Here is an 18,460-nt window from a genome sequence, read left to right as displayed (position 1 = left end):
TGCGAACAGGCTGATCAATTATTTAAAATGCAATTAACATCTAAACCGCTTACCTTCACCGCTGAACAAGATCAAGTTCCATGGCGCCTGAAATAAACTCCAGATTACAAACATGTTCTGACAATATTTTCCGGTGGAAATGGCTCGACACGGTTTTTTTATTTTTGCGAATTGAAAATTTGCCGGATGTCAAATCGCTCTGGCCAACACAAAAACTCCATCAAAACACATTTATGCAGGAGTTGATGTTTGTGGCGGCATTTTGCATAATTTGAATTCACAATCGATGATTCGCAAAGCTTCATAGAAAAAAAAAGTGAAATTATTATGACACATGACAGCCAGGCCGAATCAATTTATCATTACGGATACATTTTATCATCAACTAGTCTAATACAATTATTTTCCATTAGAAATTATATTAATTAATCAAACGGTGATAATCTCTGACAGATATACAAGGTGATTCACGAGTAATAAAGAACCTGACGGAATTGAAAATGCAACCCACAATACATTTGGAGCGTAAAGCTGGATTTTACCGCGTCTGAATCCAGCGTTACTTTCTAAATGTATTGTGGGTTGCATATCAAGTAACTGACAACGGAAGGAGCTTTCTTCTGTGGTCACCCATCCAAGTATTAACTGCGGTGAGCGTTGCTGCATCGCTGTGCGACTGGATGAAGGGTGTTAGTTAATAAAAATGTCAAATAAAGTGGGTGAATAAGGGATCGTTGTCCTCAAGGATGAAGACAGTTGGAGGGTCCTGGGGTGCATTCCCCAATGGTGGGTCAAATCTAGGTTGGATTAAGACGGCTAATTAATTCCTGGTAATAAAGGAGACAATAGAAGGACTCGACGGCATCAGGAGGGTGTCGCGGGTCTCAGATTTGCGGGAATGCGTATGAGGCCTATACAACGATAATTCCAGACTCCAATCACGATTTGCGCCAATCCATTATACGTCACTTATAAAGTTGAAGGCGCGAGCATGATGTCTCTCTTGACTTATCAAAGATTCTCCCCCGGAATAATTAATTTAGTTTGCTTAGTTTGGTTGTGACGTAATCGTCTCTCTAACAGCATTAATTAAACGCGGATGCCGAATTCTTGAAGTTAATGCCGTCGATGGCGGATTCATAACTCGATTTGTTCGCCACGCTCGCTTTCACACCTGCATATTTCGCCCAAAAATGTTAATCAAGATGGATGTCTATTTTTAGAGGCGTTGCGGCCGGCGAGGTGAGAACTTCGAAACTGATACGGAGTTTCCAATTTAAAAAAAGTCGAGGACGTGACGGACGAAGAGGAGGAATCGTCGACGAGACGCTTCTGCAACTTTTCGATCACATAATCTACTTTGACACGACTAATGTAATTTAGCGAATTTTTTCGCTCGACCTGAAACACATCGAAGGGGATTTTATCAAGTTCGAAAAGAATGACAACAAGGGGATTATTTTTAGCATACGCGAAGAGGGGTTCAGCGTAGGCACGCGTGCTGTGTTGTCGACGTTCAATGAAATACCAAAATAATATTCAATCTCATCACTTTTAATTCTGATTTATAGTCCAAAAATGGTGGAGGCGCCGGGATATTTTTTTCAATAAAATCCAGAACTTCTCTGTTATCGCTTGAAGTAGATCAAATTTAAAAACTGTGCTTTATTGACTTCATCGTGACAAATAAAATACAAAAACTGCATCGCTCTATCTTTAACACTAAAGGAGAAATCTATAAATATGTGTTTTGCAAAAATGGTGAACGCGCCGGAATATTTTTTCAATAACAGTCATATCTCTGTTATGGCTTGATGTAGATCAAATTCAAAAACTGCGCTTTATAAACTTAATCATGATCAATGAAATACGAAAACTCCATCGCTCTATCTTAAACACTAGATAAGAAATCTTTAAATATGTATTCAATATCTCTGTTATCGCTCGAGGGGGATCAAATCTAAAAACTGCGCTTTATAGATATGATGAATAGAATACGAAAACTGCATAGCTTTATCTTTAACACTAGATACGAAATCTTCAAATATGTATTGTGTAATAATGGTGGAGGCGCCGGGATATTTTTTTCAATAAGTCACAACATCTCTGTTATCGCTTAAGGTAGATCAAATCTAATAACTGTGTTTTTTAGACTTAAGCATGACCAATAAAATGCAAAAACTCCATCGCTGTATCTTTGATACTAGATGAGAAATCTTCACAAAAATTTGGAAAAATGAGGAAGGCGGCGGGATATTTTTTCAGTAAAAGTCACAACATCTCTGTTATCGCTTGAGGTAGATCAAATCTAAAATCTACGATTAATAGATTTAATCATGATTAATAAAATACGAAAACTGCATCGCTCAATCTTTAACACTAGATGAGAAATCTTCAAAAATATATTTTGTCAAAATGGTGGAGGCGCCGGGTTGTTTTTTAATAAAATTCACAACATCTCTGTTATCGCCTGAAGTAGTCCAAATCTGAAAACTGTGCTTTATGGACTTAATCATAATGAATAGAATACGAAAACTGCATCCCTCTATTTTAAACACTAGATAAGAAATCTTTAAATAAGTGTTCTGCAAAAAATGATGGGGTTATTCTTTTCAATAATATGTATCTCTGTTATTCCTAGAGGTGGATCAAATCTAAAAACTGCGTTTTATAGACTTAATCATGATGAATAGAATGCAAAAACTGCATCGCTCTATCTTTAATACTAAATGAGAAATCTTCAAAAATATATTTTGTAAAAATGGTTGAGGCATCGGGATATTTTTTTAATAAAATGCAAAACATCTCTGTTATCGTCGGAAGTAGATCAAATCTGAAAACTGTGCTTTATGGCCTTAATCATGATGAATAGAATACGAAAATTGCATCGCTTTATCTGTAACACTAGATGAGAAATCTTCAAATATGTATGGTGTAAAAATGGTGGAGGCGACGGGATATTTTTTCACTTAAAGTCACAACATTTCTGTTATCACTCAAGGTAGATGAAATCTAATAACTGTGTTTTGTAGACTTAATCATGACCAATAAAATCACAAAAACTACATCGCTGTATCTTTGAGACTAGATGAGAAATCTTCAAAAAAAATTGGAAAAATGATGAAGACGGCGGGATATTTTTTTATTAAAGTCACAACATCTCTGATATCGCTTGAGGGAGATTAAATCTAAAAACTACGCTTAATAGACTTAATCATAATTAATAGAATACGAAAACTGCATCGCTCAATCTTTAACACTAGATGAAAAATATTCAAAAATATATTTTGTAAAAATGGTGGAGGAGTCGGGTTATTTTTTTAAATAAAATTCACAACATCTCTGTTATCGCCTGAAGTAGATCAAATCTGAAAACTGTGCTTTATGGACTTAATCATGATGAATAGAATACGAAAATTGCATGGCTTTATCTTTAACACTAGATGGGCAATCTTTAAATACGTATTTTGCAAAAATGGTGGAGGCGCCGGAATATTTTTTCAATAAAATCTACAACATCTCTAAAATATGTATTCTGTGAAAAATGGTAGATGCGGCGGGTTATTTTTTTCAATATCTCTGTTATCGCTTGAGGTGGATCAAATCTAAAAACTCCGTTTTATAGACTTAATCATGATGAATAGAATGCAAAAACTACATCACTCTATCTTTAATACTAGATGAGAAATCTTCAAAAATATATTTTGTAAAATGGTGGAAGCGCCGGGATATTTTTTTAATAAAATGCAAAACATCACTGTTATCGTCGGAAGTAGATCAAATCTGAAAACTGTGCTTTATGGACTTAATCATGATGAATAGAATACGAAAACTGTATCGCTCTATCTGTGACACTAGATGAGAAATCTTCAAATATATATTTTGTAAAAATGGTGGAGGCGCCGGGATATACTTTCGCTAAAAGTCACAATATCTCTGTTCTCGCTCAAGGTAGATCAAAGCTAATAACTGTGTTTTGTAGACGTAATCATGACCAATAGAATGCAAAAACTGCATCGCTCTATCTTTAATACTAGATGAGAAATTTTCAAAAATTTTTTGGAACAATGGTGATGGCGCCGGAATATTTTTTCAGTTAAAGTCACACCATCTCTGTTCTCGCTCAAGGTAGATCAAATATAATTACTGTCTTTTGCAGACTTAATCATGACTAATAGATTGCAAAAACTACATCGCTGTATCTTTAGTACTAGATTCAAAAAAATATTGGAAAAATGAAGGCGGCGGGATATTTTTTCAGTAAAAATCACAACATCTTTGTTATCGCTTGAGGTAAATCAAATCTAAAAACTACGCTTAATAGACTTAATCGTGATTAATAGAATACGAAAACTGCATCGCTCAATCTTTAACAGTAGATGAGAAATCTTCAAAAATATATTGTGTAAAAATGGTGGAGGTGCCGGGATATTTTTTCAATAAAATCCACAACACCTTTATTATCGCTTGTGGTGGATCAAATCTAAAAACTGCGCTTTATAGACTTAATCATGATGAATACAATACAAAAATTGCGTCGCTCTATCGTTAACACTGGGCAAGATATTAGAAGATATGTGTTTGTGCTTGCAGCGCTCTCTCTATTTAATTTTTATAGCTACTAATACTAAGTTATTGAATTATCTAGCCTAAGTTACTTTTGAATAAATGAGCTACCCAGGAGTAAAAGTCTCTTGAAAATTGATTCATTATTTAAGACGATAGAAGGGTACAAATAAATAAACAAACAAAAAATACTTCACACTAGTCATTACTACTCATTAAACGCTATTTGTGTCCGAAACAAAAATGTTTAATAAAATCAATACGATCAATAATCATTTTTTATTTATTATAGCACCCTGATCACTGTGCTCTGAAGACAGGACTCTTAACACCACTCCACACCCTTGTACTTTTGCGACTCTTCACGTGAAATTTTAACAGTTTCAATTTGAGAATTGTAACGATGTAATAAATATGTATAAACCATTTGCAAGTGGATTTCATGTGTTATTCTGAATTTGCATTTGCTACATGTTCGGTGATGTTTTCATTCGTTTGTTCTTTATTTTATTACCGTAGACTGAGTGAAATTTCTGAGCGTGTATTAAAACTTTCGAAACTCCCAGATCGCTCGTTATTAATTTAATTGGATTAAAATTAGAAAAGAAGGGAGGAAATTTTCATACCTTAAGTCCGTCAGTTTTTGTTAGGGGTGCATTTTAATTATCCTTTCAAATCTCTCCCGTTTCGGTATCAACAAATCCTCTTGCAAAAAATATATTCCCTCTTAAACTAAATTTCTTCTATATTTATTTTTCACGAATATGAACATTGAATTATTTTTTAAATGAGTCTCTACCTCGTTCAACGACGTCACTGGTAGGCAGATTTTTCGCTGTAATGTCAAAGAAACGTCAACGATGTGCTATCGTTAACCAAGAAAACTACTTCTCGATTTTGTAAAAATTTACAGACATTTACTGTAACAAAATTATCCTAGAATAAATAAATAACAATTTGATAAGAGTTTGTGCAATTTGATTATTCTGAAGCGAGACAAGGAGTAAGATTTACATGACCACGCTACAGTTGATAACAGATATCGTCGACAGTCTTGCACTTAATTACCAGACTTGAGACAATTTAAACTTACTTAGAGTCGTCGAAGCTGTACAATCTTCTCAGACAATTTAATGCTCTCTCGTGATATTTTTTTTGCGCTTAATTCCGCTGCAGAGTTAAAGTAAAATTCCTAATTAATAGTCCTAGAAAACCCGAGACTGAACAAAGTAATAAATCCAACATCCACGTTTGTGTTTTTGCAATATTTTTTGTTAGCTGTGTAAAACAGCTAATTAGAAAAACAGCAACGATTAAATCTGGTTTCTCAATTTTTTCTTTATCGAGCAACGCCAAATTCTGGAAGAATGAAATAACGGAAGGGTTCTAAAAAAAGATCAAGCGAAACACCGAGGACGAGATCAAAGCAGAGCCGGGAAAAAATTAAACAAACTTTACTTTTAATTACAGCAGAGAAGGAATTAACGAACAAGAAGAATCTTCAGACCTTGACAGTGATTTGACCATCTCAATTTGAATCTGATAAATTGGGACGTGCGACATTGCGCAGATAGATGAGCGAAACTCATTAGTTGGAGAAGCTCTAGAAAAATATTGAAAAACCACCATCAAACACCCTCGCACAGATTGCGTTAATTAACGGCAGCCCCATCAAAGCTGCTGCAGAAAAACTCAATCTGATATATGATTTTTTCATCCCTTTTGGTGGCCGCAATAAACGATATCGATTCGGCCAATATAATTAATGATAGTTTACAAACCAGGGTTTCAGATGAAGCACAATTTTTAGATTAATCATGTACAACAGTCCCGAAGACAAATCAGACCTGTTGGCTGGACGGTTTGATAAATGAATTTAGTCTACAATAACACAATTAAATCCAACAATTGTGTTCATAAATATAGAGGCTGTGATAATGTAAAGCGCTCAAACGCAAATTGTACAGATTTATCGAAAGTTTCCTGAGGGAATTATGAACATCTGGTCACTGACATGACACAATTTACGGTCATATAAATTAAAACGTCAAATTGCACATGTTCGATTCAGTATTGATCGAAAAATAATTAATTACACTCGACGAAATAAAGAAGGTGAGTCTAGCTCTCCAAGGAACAGGCCAATCACGTCCGTTAATAGCTTTTTATTTTTATCGGCTATTTCGGTTTCTCACCGAGAATTCAGGTGTAACTTAACGAGGTTATGTAATACTAGCCTGTGAATGACAGGGTAAGGGTTTAATTTAATGTTTGATGAGAAAATAACCCCCCAGGAAACTTTAAATAAGCTAAGGATACTCGTTAAAGAGTGGGCGTAAATTGTTATTACAACTTGGCCAAGAAAAATACGCGACATTATTAATTATACAATTTAGTTGCTGGTTATCATAATTTTAATTTAAATTTTATTGAAGCGTCTCTGGTGTAGATTTTGTGCAAATTGCATTTATTTTTAGACGTTTTTCGAGACTAAAAATAAAAATGATTCGAATGAAAATTATTGTTGTGTGGGTCAATAACAATAGCGAGTAATTCAATTCTATTTATAATAACATATTGGGACAGTATAAAATAACTAATGAAACTGAAAACAAGGGATGATTGGATTTCTGTCATACTGGTTTATTGCGACTGCATTTATTTTTAATTTATTACATAACAAATGGTATTATAGAGGGCTTAAAATAAATGAATTTTAACAGTCTGGGCTTATCATTAAGCCGTGTGTTTACGCGAATTTAATTATCTAACTGTTGGAAATTGTTTACTCTTAATCCTGGCACATTCGCCATTTTTCAAATCCTATACTTGTCGATTTCTCAAGTAATGTTCGAAATAGAGCCATGCAGTTTTTTGTATTTAATTTGACACGACTAAATACACAAAGCGTTCTTGTTAGATTTGATCTAGCTCAAATGGTAACGGAGATATCGCTACTTTTATTGAAAAAATATCCCGGCGCCTCCACCATTTTTTGCAAACATATATTGGAAGATTTCTTACTTGGTGTTGAATATAGAACGATATGGTTTTTAGCATTCGATTGGCCACAGCTAACTCCATAAAGGACTGTTTTAAATTTTCTGTAGCTGAAACTATAACAGAGATACTGTTACTTTTATTGCAAAAATATTCTGTAGCCTCTAGATACAGATAAAGATAGAGTCTTTGTATTTGATTCCTACCAATTAATTCTACAAAACGCAGTTTTTAGTTTTGATCCAGCTGAAAAGATGACAGAGGTGTCGTAAGTTTTATTGAAAAAATATCCTGGCGCTTGGCATTCTTGTTTGCAGAATCTTTATCCAATTAAATATATTGCCATGAAGAATTTTATATTCGAATCGTGCCAATTGATCTAACAAATGCAATTTTTAATGTGATCCAGCTCAAACAGTAAGTAATAAGGATTTAAGAATTTTTAAAAATATCCCGGCGCATCCACCATTTTTACAAAACATATATTTATCTTGCCTAGTGTTAAAGATAGAGCAATACCGATTGTAGTTTTTGATTGACCACAATTAAATTCATAAATGAAAGTTTTTAAATTTGCTTTATCTCAAACGATTGCAAAGATATCGATACTTTTATCGAAACAATATTCCGGCGCCTCCACCATTTTCCAAATCATGTACAATTTCTCAACTAATGTTTGAGACATGGCGTTTTCTGCATTTATTTCGTCACTATTAAAAACACAAAGCGCTGTGATTAAATTTGACCTAGCTCAACCGGTAACAGAGATATCGCTACAATTATCGAAAAAATATCCCGGCGCCTCCACCATTTTTTTTTAAATATATATTTGAAGCTTTCTTACTTGATGTTAAATATAGAGCGATATAGTTTTTAGCACTCGATTGGCCACAACTAACTCCATAAAGAACAGTTTTAAATTTTCTGTAGCAGAAACGATAACAGAGGTGCTGTTACTTTTATTGCAAAAATATTCTGTCGTCTCTAGATATCTTATCAAGTGTTGAAGATAGAGTCTTTGTATTCGATTCCTACCAATTAATTCTATAAAACGCAATTTTTAGATGTGTTCCAGCTGAAAAGGTGACAGATGTGTCTACCTTTTATTGAAAAAATATCCTGGCGCTTCCCTCATTTTTGTAAAATACATAATTGCAGATTCTTTCTCTAATTAACGATAGCGCCATGAAGAATTTTGTATTCGAATCATGCCACTTAATCTATCAAATGCAATTTTTAAATGTGATCTAGTTCCAACAGTAGGCAATAAAGACATAAAAAGTTTTTAAAAATATCCCGGCGTCTCCACCATTTTTAGAAAACATATTTTTGCAGATGTCTTGCCTAGTGTTAAAGATAGAGCAATACCGATTGTAGCTTTTTATTGGCCACAATTAAATTCATAAATAACAGTTTTTAAATTTGCTCTATCTCAAACGATTGCAAAGATATCGATACTTTAATCGAAAAAATATCCCGGCGCCTCCACCATTTTCCAAATCATTTTTTCAACAACTGTCTGAGATAGGGTCGTGCATTTATTTCGTCACTATTAAATACACAAAGTGTTGTTTTTAGATTTTTTTCTAGCTCAAATGATAACAGAGATACCGATACTTTTATCGAAACAATATTCCAGCGCCTCCACCATTTTTCAAATCATGTACGATTTTTCAACTAATGTTTAAGACAGAATCATTCCGTTTTGTGCATTTATTTCGTCACTATTAAACTAAAAACAAAGCGCTGTGATTAGATTTGACCTAGCTCAACTGGTAACAGAGATATTGCTACCTTTATTTTAAAAATATCCCGGCGCCTCCACCATTTTTTGAAAATATATATTTGCAGATTTCTTACTTGATGTTAAATATAGAGCAACATAGATTTTAGCACTCGATTGGGCACAACTAACTCCATAAAGGACAGTTTTAAATTTTCTGTAGCTGAAATAATAACAGAGATACTGTTACTTTTATTGAAAAAATATCCTGGCGCTTTCCTCATTCTTGTAAAATATAATATTTGCAGATTCTTTCTGTAATTAAAGATAGAGCCATTGAGAATTTTGTATTCGAATCGTGTAAATTTTTCAAATGCAATTTTTTGATGTGATCTAGCTCAAAGAGTAATAAAAATATAATAATTTTTTAAAATATCCCGGCGCCTCCACCATTTTTACAAAACATATATTTGCAGATTTCTATCTTAGTGTCAAAGATACAGCAATACCGATTGTAGCTTTTGATTGGCCATAATTAAATTCATAAACAACAGTTTTTAGATTTGATCTATCTCAAACGGTTCCAAAGATATCGATACTTTTATCGAAACAATATTCCTTCGCCTCCTTCCTTTTTGTAAAAATACATAGTGTCCAGTGTGCAGGAAATCATGTATAAAAATATATTCCTTTGTTTGTTAAAAAAAAAAGAGAGTTAAATGATGGCACAGGGTGCAATTTGAACGAAATCAAGTCAAATTCTCCTCTTGGCCTAGGTGAAAGAGACGAATCCTCTCGCTGCAAATCGAATTATTCCGGGTTACAAGAAGTGCATAATTTCTTTGTCGTGTCGTTGAAAGGAAACCCTTCGAGTCGCCTATTGTCGAATTTCATTGAATTTGAAGCGAGGAAAGGTACAAGAAAATGGCCGTTATAACGCGATATAAATTCTAATTGGTCTCAACACGAAATTAGACAAAGACGAGTTGTTGCCTCCAATTTTCATATTTTCTAATTGGATTATCGTGGAAATTCTCGTCTTTTTATAACGATACACGACAAATTTCCAGCGAAATTTTCTAAAAGATTGTTTTGCAATGAATCGCGCTTAAATACATTTCACGCTTGATGTAGTAAGTTCAAAGCAATTAAATTTCGTCCCGCGAATATTATTTTCAAGTATTACCGCGCGCCGGGTTTGTTACTACGAAGAGTTATTGTTTTTAAAATAACAAAAGAACGAATTTAATTAATGGGACGTAGTTGCGACGGCTCACGTGCAAAAACCAATTTCATCGACAACTGTTCCAGTTCACAAACGATGATAGATTTAATTACGCTAGAGGGATTAGATGTTTATTACAAAAAATGATGCTAATATTGTACAGAGTACCTAACGGCGTAAAAATGATCATATTTCAGCCGTGCCAGCTTCCACCTACATAAAATTTTAATGCGCTTATGAAATATTGCAGCCAGACGAAATATGTTACGTCGTATATTATTCCCTAATAAAATTACAGCTAATGCATATTACAAAGAAAACAAGGGGGAGGCTGTCGATCGTATCGATTCCTGACTCCCAAGAAGTCTAAAGAGAAAGAGAAAAACTTTTAAAGTATTTTGTAACAACAAAGAAAAAAAATTAGTATTAACAAATACTACATTTTTTTCTTTCGTCCACTTCACTTTAATAATAATATTAATTGCAATTAATTTATAATTTAGAAAGTGAATCTGTATTCATAGATATCAACGGGTGAAGGTTTTACTTTCGTTCACTTCACTTTCGCTCACTGTCTTTCACTCACTGCTTTTCACTCACTCGTAATTTTTTTTTCTGTTCTTTCTGATAACGTAACCACTTTATTGACGTTACACAAATATGTTCTCAAGAATAATAAGGTGTATATCCCCTTTGCATCTTACCATCAAAGAATATACTCTCTTCTGAAACCAAGCTTCATCAGTAAAGGAAAATCTTTACAACTTTATCAACATCATGAAGACGTTTAAGAAGCATTGAAAAAACTGAAATCTTGTCCTGAATCATTAGGTAACAGTTCTTGACGTTATGCGGTTGATTAAAAAAACTGAGGGTTTATTTCCTATTTAATTTGTCACTCCCAATTGTGACATTTTAAAATCTCTACGAAATTATTAAATTAGTAGTTAAATTGTTTGTTAAACATTGTTTTCACACATGAAAATAATATGAATTGTAAGGGAATAAATCGTTCAGATTTTAAAACATTCACTCCCGGAAATTTTTCTATAAAACCTTATCGCACTGCTGAGCTTTTACGATCCATTAAATACTATTAAGCTTGCACTCAATACTTATTACTTCGGACTGTTCTTTAATTCGCTGAATTTACAGGGGTGGTTAGTCATTTATTGACCCTGATAATGAAGCAAAACAGTAAGACGAAAGCTCATTATTCTGCGTGACCTTCACAAAATTCCCAAGATTCTTTGTCAAGTTTACAGGTTCTTAATTAGATGAAAGTGTGAACTCGTTGCATTCATATTTTTACAGCTCTGAAAGTGAGAAACCAGGCTTCGCATGTGAAACTGTCAAGGACAAGAACAAGTGTGAACCGCCCTCGTATATTTGGGTTCTTTTCAGTCGATTCCTCTCGAAGTGTGTTTCCCTGAATGAGCTTAATAAAAATTAAATTCCCAAATACATTTGATTACGTTTTATGTGGCAGGAATAAAGGGTGCGTAATAAATCTAGCATAAATGGCTGCGCCCACGCCCCTTTCACGAACAAATCCAAGTCCTACGATGTTAACAATTGTGGAAAATATTTCTGTTGTCTGGTGGTGTTTCCATTTAGCATACGTGAAAGAGGGATGTTACCCATTTCGACATGTAATCCTCCATGTTATCAACTTCGATCGCCACAAAAAATTCATTTGGTTGGGGATGTCGCCCCTTAAAATGCAAATTTAAGTCACGATACCCATTCGAGTGAAAATATGTAATTTTTTCGGGAAACTCCCGAGGGTCTCGGGATTTTGATGACTTTTTTACACTATCGTCGTCTAAATATTGTCGAATTTTACACATGGAGCTCGTATATTCGGAGGAGATTATACTTCAATTTGTTTTATCGTCCCGCTGAAGGTGCAATTTCGGGGTAGACCTCCTTTTTAAAGCTTAAAGTTTGGATTTAGGGCTGTCAGTGAATTCTTAAAGATTTCGGCAGACCGATCCGGACAATGCAATTATTACAGGCAGGTAATAAAGCGAGACTTTGAGATCTCGAGTGATGGAGCAATTTCTTCCTTCATCGAATCGGAGGCGGCGACAAAAATGGATTTTTTACTGGAAATAGAATGGCATATTTTAAATATAAATTTTATTTAAATTGTTTTAAAGCAATAAACACCGTCAATAAGCACTTAGATCCGCTACAGTCATAAAATATAAGTACAACAGAGGTCTTAATAAGAAGCCTTGAGGGATGCCCGATATGTGCTGCACAGAATGAAACAGATTGTTTCGGTACAATTAATTAAGATAATTTAACAAGATGGATGCGACAAGTGATGGATGACAAGAATCTTCCTCGAAAGTAGTTCTGATGCAGTCTCCATGTCACAATTTATATGAGAAGATTATACAGGGTGTGTCAGAATTCCACCAACAAACTTTCAGGGCTGATTCTATGATCAAAAATAAGCATAAAACTCTTAACACATATAGAGTTAAAAACGCTTAGTTTGCGAAATAATCGCCCAAAAAGTTTTACCAGCAACAAAAACAATCGGGCGGAATATATAAAAAATTCAAGAGATTCAGATCGTCCTTGTTTTTACGTTTTTGTCGATTATCTCCCAAACTAAGCATTTTTTGTGGTGGCGAATTCCAGAGCCATCTCCGATCCTACATTCTTTTATAGACAGTCTGTATATAGGTTTACAGTAAATACATAAGTAAAGTGATAAATAAATCAAGCGAAATTTTAATTTCACCATTCCCCTCCACATTATATTTTAGCTCCTTATATTTTTATTCTCGTCGAATTGCCTTGTGCGAAATTATAAATTGCTTTTTTCATTATAATGGATCAACTTTTCCTCGATAAAATATGTGAAGCACGCCTTGCTCGTCATTTACAACATCCCACAATCTCTAAACCGAGCTTTAATACCTGAACTTTGTTAAAGCTTCTCGGATTCATAGAATGATTGCGGTATTTCTAAAACGACAAAATATCTGTCAGTCCATTTTTTAATTGCCGAAACTAGACACAAAAGCTCTTGCTTCGCATCTATTTAACAAATAAAAAGTGTGTCGTTTAATTTTACACGATAAAACAAAATAAAATGTAATTAACACATGCGTGTTGCAACAGTGTCAAGGATAATTAGCGGAAAATTTTGGCAAGAGGTGAACTGTTTTCTTCCTGTTGGCCTTGATGGGGGGAGGGGATTTTCTAAAACATGAATACACTCGATGGCACCATAACCACGTGTCAGGATCAGACATGGGGGTTGACTAAAACCCAGTGATATACAATCTAATCGGTGGTATAATGACGTTTTAATTAAATCTGGTAAGCCATGTTTACCGGTTAGTTCAATTATAAAGGACGATGAGGAAATTCAAGGAAGAGGAGCTCACATCCGGTTTCTGGGATGCAAATAGTGCATCATAGGAACGACCGCATCCGTCAAATAAAGCTTTGGGTGAATCGTTGCATAAACATCACGATATTGATATGTATAGGGGTAGGTCTTACTTAACCCGGAAATATTTGAATTCATGCATCTAATGAATATTTTCTTCTTGACACTTTAAATCAAGGAAAGGTGAAACCTGGACGGATAAAAACAATTAAAATTTGATTCGGTGACTATTTGTTGGCGTCGAGCCAGGCAAAATAAATAACAGTTTTTTGGGTGCTGAGTGTTTCAATTATTATGGAAATGTGGGTGGGAATAGTATTAAAATAAACATAAACAGAAGTTGGTGGGTGAGATTGGTTTTACAATAAAAAATGGTCCGGGCGTATTCATTACAGGGTAAACATAGAAACACAAAACACAACAGATGATACAAAATATTTTTCAAAACAAGAAAATGAGAGTGAGAAGATGTTTAGAGCAAAATGGAGCCATCTCTTTAATTTTCATTGTTATTTTTTTAACTGAAACACTGATGTTATTTACTTTCTTCTTAAGTGTACAATAAATATGTAGTTTGTCGACAGTGTGCATTTCATTATTTTATTTTTATTTCATTTTCTTTGTGAAGTAGCTATTTTGTCAAGCTGGCAACCAGTAAAACCAAATGGTTATGAGGGTTGCATATCGTAGATCATACTAACATTCGATTTCTGGTAAAAGAGTCGGGAAACTTTCAACGCCACTAGGATCCCACATTCATTTATAGACGCTCTGCGTAACGACTGTTCATAAATATTTGTGTCTTTTTAGTTGGAATGCTTCGATATTTCCTTCAGATACACATTTTAATAATTATTTGCAATGAAATTATTACATTAAGCTGGAAACTGTTACTTGTTGTCTTGACACCATTTCTGTTGGTTTGACATCTACGGTTTGACAGTTACAGCTACACCGCAGGTTAACAAAAACAAAAGCACCCATCGGATAAACCTACTACAAACCTTTTTGAACACTCGTTACATCGCCTAAAATTAGAACGATTATAAATAGCATTTGAGGATTCTTTTATTCGCTTTGCTGCAACACATTTTATGAACCGGAGATTTTATTCTCCACACATCTTAAGAGACATCAGACATGTGACCTTATTTGTTAGCATCTCTTCCCTTCGGTAGTTTGTTTACTTATCATTTTGTCCGCAAACACGACACGGCACACTCTCTCGCAGGCCACTCACCCATTTTTCAGTCGACTTTTGACGTGAGACGATTTTTAACAGCGCTAATCCAACAGCATCGCACTGAATCGATAAACAACGCACAAAATCATCCCCCGGAAAAATCTCAATAAGAACGTATAAAATCCCGTCATGCTATATTTTTTCATCGACGACGCTGTAAACTCGCAGGACGGATCGGCTCGTTATTGAAATAAATTAGGTGAAAAATGTCGACAAGAAAATCCCTTCGATTTCAGCTTGTTATTTACAACGCAGAATTTAATTACAAACTTTTTGACAGTTATTGCTTGTTTTCGATGGATTTAAAGCCGAAAGAATCCGCCAATATTTGCACTGATTGTCATGACATTGTCAGCGAGGTCGTCTGAAGACGATCCTTTAAATATTCAGCAGGGGAGAGGAATCACGTTTCTGGGGGATGTTGCTCGAAATCGCGACAAAAAGTATTGGAGCTTTTCACTAAATTATTATGCGGTGGAAATAGTTATGATGAAAACGGTAATTTTACGTACTCCCAAGCGGACGAAAAGTAACTCTTTTTCGGACGCATTTTTTCGGACGTACTTTTTCGGACGCACTTTTTCGGACGCTGACCGTGGCGCTATCTGTTGGTCTGTTTAGTTAGCAATGAAACCGACAAAACCGATAATTGTCCTGTCACCATAAATTATGTAAATTAGTAATAGTAGGTATTGCAAATAGTAAATTTCTAGTTTTGTTAGCAAGCTTATAAAAAATGTAATGTGCATCTCTGCCAAAGAGTGCCTGTTGTCCCCGCTTGTTTCAAGCCTCGGCTGCGCCTCGGCCAAAAAACTCAGACTCGGACGAAAAAGAAGCACTTTTCGGCCTCGATGCACAAACAACTATTTTAGCAACTGTGACAATTTATGTAGATGTAGATTTATGTGGATGTCTGGAGAAGCAGCAAATGCGGTAATTTACATTTTGCAATTTTAACTTTAACAAATACGTAAAATTTCTTTAGAAAATTCCCTTGGGATTTTTTTTTTAATTATTTACCCAGGCAATGTTTTGTTATTTCCGCGGTGAATTTTGTGTCTTAGAAACCGGCTCTCGCTCGTAGAAAAATAATATTTTGCAAAGCGGTGTACTCTCCAGTTATCCAGTTAGTTCGGTAATTAGAGCGAAATTTTGCTCCAGTTGGTTCCCACTTCCGCTAGTGTGAAGTAGTTTACGCTTGGCGACTTTGCCTACAATTAAGTTAATATTGGAAACTCCGGGTCGGAAAAACCGGAACCCGCGGATAGAAAATTTTCGAAGATTGTGAAAGTTTTCCATCTGCAGCAGTCCGAACGCTTCTGTTGTTGAATGTTAATCTGGCGTCTAAATTTTTAAACATAATTAAATGTCTCCGGAAAGAAAGAGGAATTTTAATCACATCACCGGTTCTCCCTCTTATTTGACCCGTGCACACGAATAATTAATTTCATTAAATCTTTTCCTTCTTCAGTCATAATCTGCAATAATGAAAAGAACGACTTCAATTAAAAACGAGCGGGAAATTAAGATTTTAGTTCATTTTGCGCGCCGACAGGAAAAGCCCCGGCAAACTTTCCAGATAAAACTTAACAGAAGGAGACTGACAAGAAATAATTGTAGAGGCATTAACTGCATCAACTCACTGATTATTTCCATTCTTGGTACATTTGTTAAGTCTCCGGACGTTGATGGATTTCTTATTTAAAGTGGCTTTCGCTTTTAATTTATGTTACCCTCCCGGATACATTTTTTTCCCTTGTCTCGTCCTCCCCATCCAGTCGACTCTATTTCAAGTAGTTCATCCATAAAAGGGCGTCGCTGTGAAGCGCAAAAACAGACAATAAAGTCGGGTACTTATCAAAGCCACCCCCGCCTTTCTGTTCAGCCCGTGCAATTGACGTCGAAATTGTGAAACAACAAAATAAGGGTTGCGTCACACTGCGACAGACGCTCACCCCATATTTCACTTGGCCCACTGGCTGTCGAGGCTCGCATAACAGGTGTCCCAACCGCATCCCCTTTCTTTTGGCACCAATTTTTTCAGGCGCAACAAAATTTATAAAAGATGTCGGGGGAGAAGAAGAAACAGCTAAAACAAGAAAGTGTTTTATAGATTGGTGGAATTTGCATTTTCTCCACCAAAAACAACTTACGGGAAAGATAATGGATGGAGATTTTTACGCAGAAGAAGTGGGAATTTAAATTCGATTCTCATTTTAAATATTCGATTAAGAAACACGATCGGTTTGATTTTTTGTAATAAGTGGGGTAGAAAATGCAATTTAGTCAAAATAAGTGGATGCACACGGGATCAGGACGTTCGAAGGACTTTTCACAATGGAGCTTTTGTCCTTCATTCAAAACTCCAACAAATCACTTTGTCTGAACTCGATCTCTAAAGATAAATGTGATTTTAACTGAACTAGTTGATCTGGGACTATTTGTATGAACTTTACACTTGTTCTTACTTTGATTCGAATTTAAAAAGTAATCGTTTTAGAATCGCAATTCTCTTCCGTATCTACTGTACAGCAAAATCGTATAGAAAATCTTTTGTCTAGAACAAAATTTGCTACATTAAAAGACACGGACATATTCGAAGGCGCACCGCGAAATTACAATTTCGCGTGACTTGTAGGTGCTTAGTAACAACGGATTAAAATAAATTTTAAATTATGCCTACGTAAAGATAGTTGTAAGGCTAAGTAGAAGTAATTTCCAATATGTAATTTTTTGTTTTTAAGACTGAAAATAATGTTTATAACATATGTATAATATTCTCTAAATTTTTACTGCTACTCTGCCATCTGTCAAAAGTGATTAAAATTGCGTCAGATTATCAAATTATATATTTTTAATAATTGTGTTTTTAATAATTGTAAGTAAAATAACGTTAAAGTTTGTATTCTGAAATTAATCTTGCCAAAAATAACACGACCTAATCTTTATATCTGATAAATTTCCCAATTTTCATTTAAACATTTTTGCTTTAGACAATTTTACTCGTTGATATTTGGGCATTTTTGTTCAAAGGTTAAACCCTCGAGCTAAAGCTCTCGGGCCTAACCACAATAAAAATACCCAATTTCAACTCGTAAAATTGTCAAAGTAAAAAGTTTTCGTAAAATTGAAAAATTTGTCCAATAAGAAAATTAAGTCTTGTTATTTTACCTTCGAATAAAACATATTTGCTTTTCTTCAATAAAAATATTAATCATGGAAATTTAAATAATCCATTTAAAATTTTTTATAATATATGATAGAACGAAAAACATGGTTTCATGTTTA

At 34.6% G+C, this 18,460-nt stretch overlaps 1 protein-coding gene across 3 annotated transcripts in view; it reads right to left on the bottom strand.

The window, feature by feature from the left end:
• TkR99D (Tachykinin-like receptor at 99D) overlaps positions 1-18,460 on the bottom strand; it is an 89,025-nt gene that overhangs the window by 49,394 nt on the left and 21,171 nt on the right. For 2 of the 3 annotated variants that reach the window (XM_069055807.1, XM_069055805.1), the window contains exon 2: positions 54-87. The exons of the other annotated variant lie outside the window; for it this stretch is intronic. The gene's annotated coding sequence lies outside the window, so the exon portion shown is untranslated. The remainder of the gene's footprint in view (positions 1-53; positions 88-18,460) is intronic. 3 annotated transcript variants of the gene reach the window in all.

This window comes from Tenebrio molitor, chromosome 8, assembly GCF_963966145.1.
Source record: "Tenebrio molitor chromosome 8, icTenMoli1.1, whole genome shotgun sequence".
NCBI classification, from domain to species: domain Eukaryota; kingdom Metazoa; phylum Arthropoda; class Insecta; order Coleoptera; family Tenebrionidae; genus Tenebrio; species Tenebrio molitor.
This window is presented reverse-complemented; position numbering and strand designations above follow the sequence as displayed.